The sequence below is a fragment of the Eriocheir sinensis genome, chromosome 35 (assembly GCF_024679095.1).
Source record: "Eriocheir sinensis breed Jianghai 21 chromosome 35, ASM2467909v1, whole genome shotgun sequence".
Taxonomy (NCBI): Eukaryota; Metazoa; Arthropoda; class Malacostraca; order Decapoda; family Varunidae; genus Eriocheir; species Eriocheir sinensis.
This window is the reverse complement of record NC_066543.1, coordinates 14,392,729-14,398,728: the sequence shown is the minus strand read 5'-3', so window position 1 is coordinate 14,398,728 and position 6,000 is coordinate 14,392,729. Positions and strand designations below refer to the sequence as shown.

Here is a 6,000-nt window from a genome sequence, read left to right as displayed (position 1 = left end):
TTGTACACATCATGCTGTTAGGAGAGCTATAAGTCATCATTTTTACTCCCCATCGAAGTGTGTTTCGGCCACCCTCAACGCAGGGCTGCCAACCACTGAGCTTCACGGAGGTCAGTGGTGCCAACCCGCACCAACGGTTTGAATTTATTGACATTTAAAAGTTAAAAGTATACTAATTACGTTGAAATAAAAAAAAATAACAAGAAGCATTTTTACAGTAATTGTATCAAAACAATACTGAATTTTTTATATTAAAATACGTACTTTTTCGCTTACCATGCCGCGCCGTCATCCCCCCCCCCCCCCCACACACACACATACCAAGGGATGTATATAAACACAAATTCGCGTGGATACAAACGTTGTGGGTTTAAAGAGGAGGTTGCAGAGGAGGAGACGGGGGAGGTTGTCGGGGGTTGAGAATGCTGTGCACGTCCAATAATATGCTGTGGAGGTCGAGGAGGAAACTGTCGGGGTCGAGAAGATGGTGGTAGTGGACAAGGAGAAGGTATGAAGAGTCAAGGCCGAGATGGGTGTTAAGGAATAGAAAGTGGGGTTAAGAGGGAGGTTGTAGGGGTGGGGGATAAAGTTAAAATGGCCGAGGAAGAAGTTGTGAAGGTCGAAGAGGAGGTTGTTGGGGTTGAGGATAAGGTTAAGGAGGTTGGGGAAGAGGCCGTAAAAGTTAAGAAGGAGGCAGTGGTGAAGGACGAGGTTGTGGGGGATGAGGAGGAGGTTATATAGGTCAAGAAACATGTGGAGGTTCAGGAAGAGGTTGAGTAGGTTGTGTAATTTCGAGGAAGAGGTGGTGAAGGTCGAGAAGGAGGTGTGGAGGTACAGTAGAAGGCTTTAGAATCGAAGTAGAATGTTTTGGGGGCTGAGGAGGAGGTTGATGGGGTGGATTTAATTCGGGTCCGATAATAACCCAATCAGTGTCAATTAAATGGAGGAATAGCTTGTATCTCATTCACACCAAAAAAGCATATCGATGTTTTTCTTATTACTCCAAAAAACAAACAAAAGAAACAAAACAAAAACTTCACACCTGGTAGCACACACATACACACACAAACTACACACTTATAAACGCACATACACTCTGACACACACACACAAACACACACACACACACACACACACACACACACACACACACACACACACACAGCCAGTTTATGAATACCGGCAAAGCCACAGTAATATCAGTTCACAAACACCCACCACCTCGTCGAGCGCTGGAGTGTACCTCAGCCGCGCAGCCACAGGTAAAGCTTCTCTGATACAAATATTTTTCTTCCCTCAAGGTTAGATTTAGTTACGTTCCATTTGATTTCTCCCTGTGCTGTCACGCCGAGGTTAGGTTCGAGTGGGTGAGGCGATGTGAGGCAAGGGAAAGGGGCAAGAGAAAAGGAGAGATAGTGCAGGAGTGAAAGGGTCGGGAAAGAATCTGCAAGTAGGACTTTTCCCTTCTGGCGCAGCGGCTGGGACCTGAAAACCTGCCTGCATTACGGCCGTGCAATTTCACAGAGACAGGAGAGTACACGACACACACACACACACACACACACACACACACACACACACACACACACACACACACACACGCGGTCTCTCTCTCTCTCTCTCTCTCTCTCTCTCTCTCAGGCCCTTAACGACGCCCGCTCCACGCCGGTAATGGCCATATCAGCTAAAATTGGACAGTTAAAAGGTTTGTGTCGAGTGTCTCTTTAGTGCCCGTTATCAGCTCCAATTGGCACACGCAAAGGTTCGCGTTTCCCCGTCGGACACGAGAGGCGGTGCCGCTAATTTCAGTGCAGCAGCGGGGCGACGGGGTGACGGGTGGCGGGGTGTGGAGACGGGGCAGTGGTGGCTGGGGCTGAGGGGGGAGGGAGTGGCGGGATGGAGTAATGGTCAGAGTGAAGCAAGACAACTAAGGGAATGGGGAAAAGGAGATTTGGCATGGCGGCGCAGGCGGCAATCTTTTATCTCCAGAAACAAGTAAAGGTGACTGCAGGAGCGAAACAGTATTTTCTACTTTATGTTTTGACGTTGGACTTCAGAGAACGAAACCTTGTGATGGCTTGCGTCACATCCAGACTCTGTGTTGACTTACCTCTGCAACTCACACAATGCAAAGCGGCATGACACGGATATTTCTCTCCTCAACATCATACTACATTTAATATCTAAAATTTTCTATCTTTCTATCTATGTATCTGTCTATCTATCTACCTATCTATCTATCTATCTATCAATCCGTCTTACTCAGGCCCAAAGCTATGGAATTCAATACCTAATCACATAAAACTTTTGCCAACAACAAGTTCTTTCAAAAGGCATTATACAAAATATGAAATAGCTAAATATTAGAAACTTGAAGTTTCTTTATTATAAACAGCGCCTGTCGTGATTCAACTTTCTATAAATGAACTTTCTTTCATTCTCCTTCTGTTCCTTTTCCCTCTCCCATTCAAAAACTGTACATACTATTGTGTTCATGGCCAACAAGGCTTAAATTGGTTCTAGGTAGGATGAGGCATGTACATATGTGTATATGTTTGTATGTATTTTTTCTTTTGTCTTTGTCTTGTTTGGGGTATTTAATATAAAAAAAATCATAATTTCCCCCAATAGCAATTTGTTTTAAATGGGCTACTTGCTCATATATAAATATTACATTTTATTGTTAAAAAATTTCTGCAAGTATAAAAAAGAGTTTCAAATAGAGTTTCAAAGAGTATCTATCTATCTATCTATCGAGAGAGTATGCCAAGAGCACTTATGAACCACAAACGGAAGAGGTAAGACAAAATACAGGTCTCGCTCTGTCTCATTCTAATAAATACGAGGCGAACATTTTATTCATCAATGCTGCAATGCCTTTAAAATTTACCTAATCAATGTCTAGAATCTAGAATCTAGAGTTCGGGTTGATAGGTGGTCTTCTGGACAGCATGTGGGTAGTTTTAAGCCACTCGGCGGAGGCTGAAAAATCCCAGCTTGGTGGCACCGGTCGGGGATTGAACTCGAGTCCTCCTGAACGCGGGGCCGTCTTGCTGTCTGTTCAGCCACCGCCTCCCCAGTATCCCAGTGTTATTAACGCCCCAATAACATTTACATACAAACAATGCATATATTCATAATTATTAATGGCATACATCACTCTGCTTATTAGAAACTTTTATCTACGCTCATTATTATCCAATTTATGCATTATTTTATTATAAACTTTTCACATACAATCGTCTGAGCGAATAACTGTTGATTCACAAATAACATAAATTTGCCAGATATACAACGCCAATTCATAAATGCAATGAGTAATAAATTTCTATCAACCTTTAACCGGAATAATAAATGTCAATATGTAAAAAAATGGACAGTATTTCTACACGCCTTGACCCGGACTGATAATATTAATTTGAATTACTGACCCGCTGCACTGTACTCACCCACCCTCTGCTGAACTTGAACTGCAGAAAAAAATGCAGAAAAGAACAAAATGCAGAAAAAAGGGCAGAAAAGAACAAAACTAAATAAAAAAAAATGCAGAAAAAACAAAACTAAAAATGCAGAAACGAATAAAAAATGTAGAAACTAAATAAAAGATGGAAAAACGAAACAAACAATGCAGAAAAAAACCCGCAGAAACTAAATAAAAGATGCAGAAAATATATAAAAAACGCAGAAATTATATAAAAAATACAGAAACTAAATAAAAAATGCAGAAACTAAATAAAAAAATCAGAAAATAAATAAAAAATGCAGAAAAAATGCAGAAAAAAAATGCAGAAACTAAATAAAATGCAAAAAACTAAATAAAACATGCAGAAACTAAATAAAAACTAAACAAAATAAAAATACAGCGAAGAACAAAACAAAATAATCCGACTTTTTTCTGTACAATAATTCACTGGCGGTGTGGATAACGTAACTGTGGCAGTGAATCTTTAATTTACGGAATATAACAACGAGCACTGTACTAATAATAATGGCGATATCAGGCTTCATTTTCTCGTACCCTCGTCCGAGTTGTTATTTGTCAATGTATAGAGTATTAAAGTATTTATTAATGTGGCTTCTATTCAATGTATGTGTGTGTGTGTGTGTGTGTGTGTGTGTGTGTGTGTGTGTGTGTGTGTGTGTGTGTGTGTGTGTGTGTGTGTGTGTGTGTGTTATTTTTTTTGTTTGTGTTGTGTGTGTGTGTGTGTGTGTGTGTGTGTGTGTGTGTGTGTGTGTGTGTGTGTGTGTGTGTGTGTGTGTGTGTGTGTGTGTGTGTATACAATATTTTCCCAACACTACAATATTTTCTCAACACTACAATATTTTCCCAACACTACAATATTTTCTTAACACTACAATATTTTCTTAACACTACAATATTTTCTCAACACTACAATATTTTCTCAACACTACAATATTTTCTCAACACTACAATATTTTCTCAACACTACAATATTTTCTTAACACTACAATATTTTCTTAACACTACAATATTTTCTCAACACTACAATATTTTCTCAACACTACAATATTTTCTCAACACTACAATATTTTCTCAACACTACAATATTTTCTCAACACTACAATATTTTCTCAACACTACAATATTTTCTCAACACTACAATATTTTCTCAACACTACAATATTTTCTCAACACTACAATATTTTCTCAACACTACAATATTTTCTCAACACTACAATATTTTCTCAACACTACAATATTTTCTTAACACTACAATATTTTCTCAACACTACAATATTTTCTCAACACTACAATATTTTCTCAACACTACAATATTTTCTCAACACTACAATATTTTCTGAACACTACAATATTTTCAACACTACAATATTTTCAACACTACAATATTTTCTCAACACTACAATATTTTCTCAACACTACAATATTTTCTCAACACTACAATATTTTCTCAACACTACAATATTTTCACAACACTACAATATTTTCACAACACTACAATATTTTCTCAACACTACAATATTTTCTAAACACTACAATATTTTCTAAACACTACAATATTTTCTAAACAAAACAATATTTTCAACACTACAATATTTTCTCAACACTACAATATTTTCTCAACACTACAATATTTTCTCAACACTACAATATTTTCTCAACACTACAATATTTTCTCAACACTACAATATTTTCTCAACACTACAATATTTTCTCAACACTACAATATTTTCTTAACACTACAATATTTTCCCAACACTACAATATTTTCTTAACACTACAATATTTTCTTAACACTACAATATTTTCTCAACACTACAATATTTTCTCAACACTACAATATTTTCTTAACACTACAATATTTTCTCAACACTACAATATTTTCTCAACACTACAATATTTTCTCAACACTACAATATTTTCTCAACACTACAATATTTTCTCAACACTACAATATTTTCTCAACACTACAATATTTTCTTAACACTACAATATTTTCTCAACACTACAATATTTTCTTAACACTACAATATTTTCTCAACACTACAATATTTTCTCAACACTACAATATTTTCTTAACACTACAATATTTTCCCAACACTACAATATTTTCTCAACACTACAATATTTTCTCAACACTACAATATTTTCTCAACACTACAATATTTTCTCAACACTACAATATTTTCTCAACACTACAATATTTTCTCAACACTACAATATTTTCTCAACACTACAATATTTTCTTAACACTACAATATTTTCTCAACACTACAATATTTTCTCAACACTACAATATTTTCTCAACACTACAATATTTTCTCAACACTACAATATTTTCTCAACACTACAATATTTTCTCAACACTACAATATTTTCTCAACACTACAATATTTTCTCAACACTACAATATTTTCTCAACACTACAATATTTTCTCAACACTACAATATTTTCTCAACACTACAATATTTTCAACCCTACAATATTTTCGAAACACTACAATATTTTCTCAACACTA

General features: G+C 36.5%; 1 protein-coding gene across 1 annotated transcript in view; it reads left to right on the top strand.

Moving 5' to 3' along the window:
- The window catches only part of LOC127007456 (neural cell adhesion molecule 2-like), a 164,989-nt gene that overhangs the window by 1,471 nt on the left and 157,518 nt on the right, over positions 1–6,000 (top strand). The gene's annotated exons all lie outside the window — the stretch shown is intronic.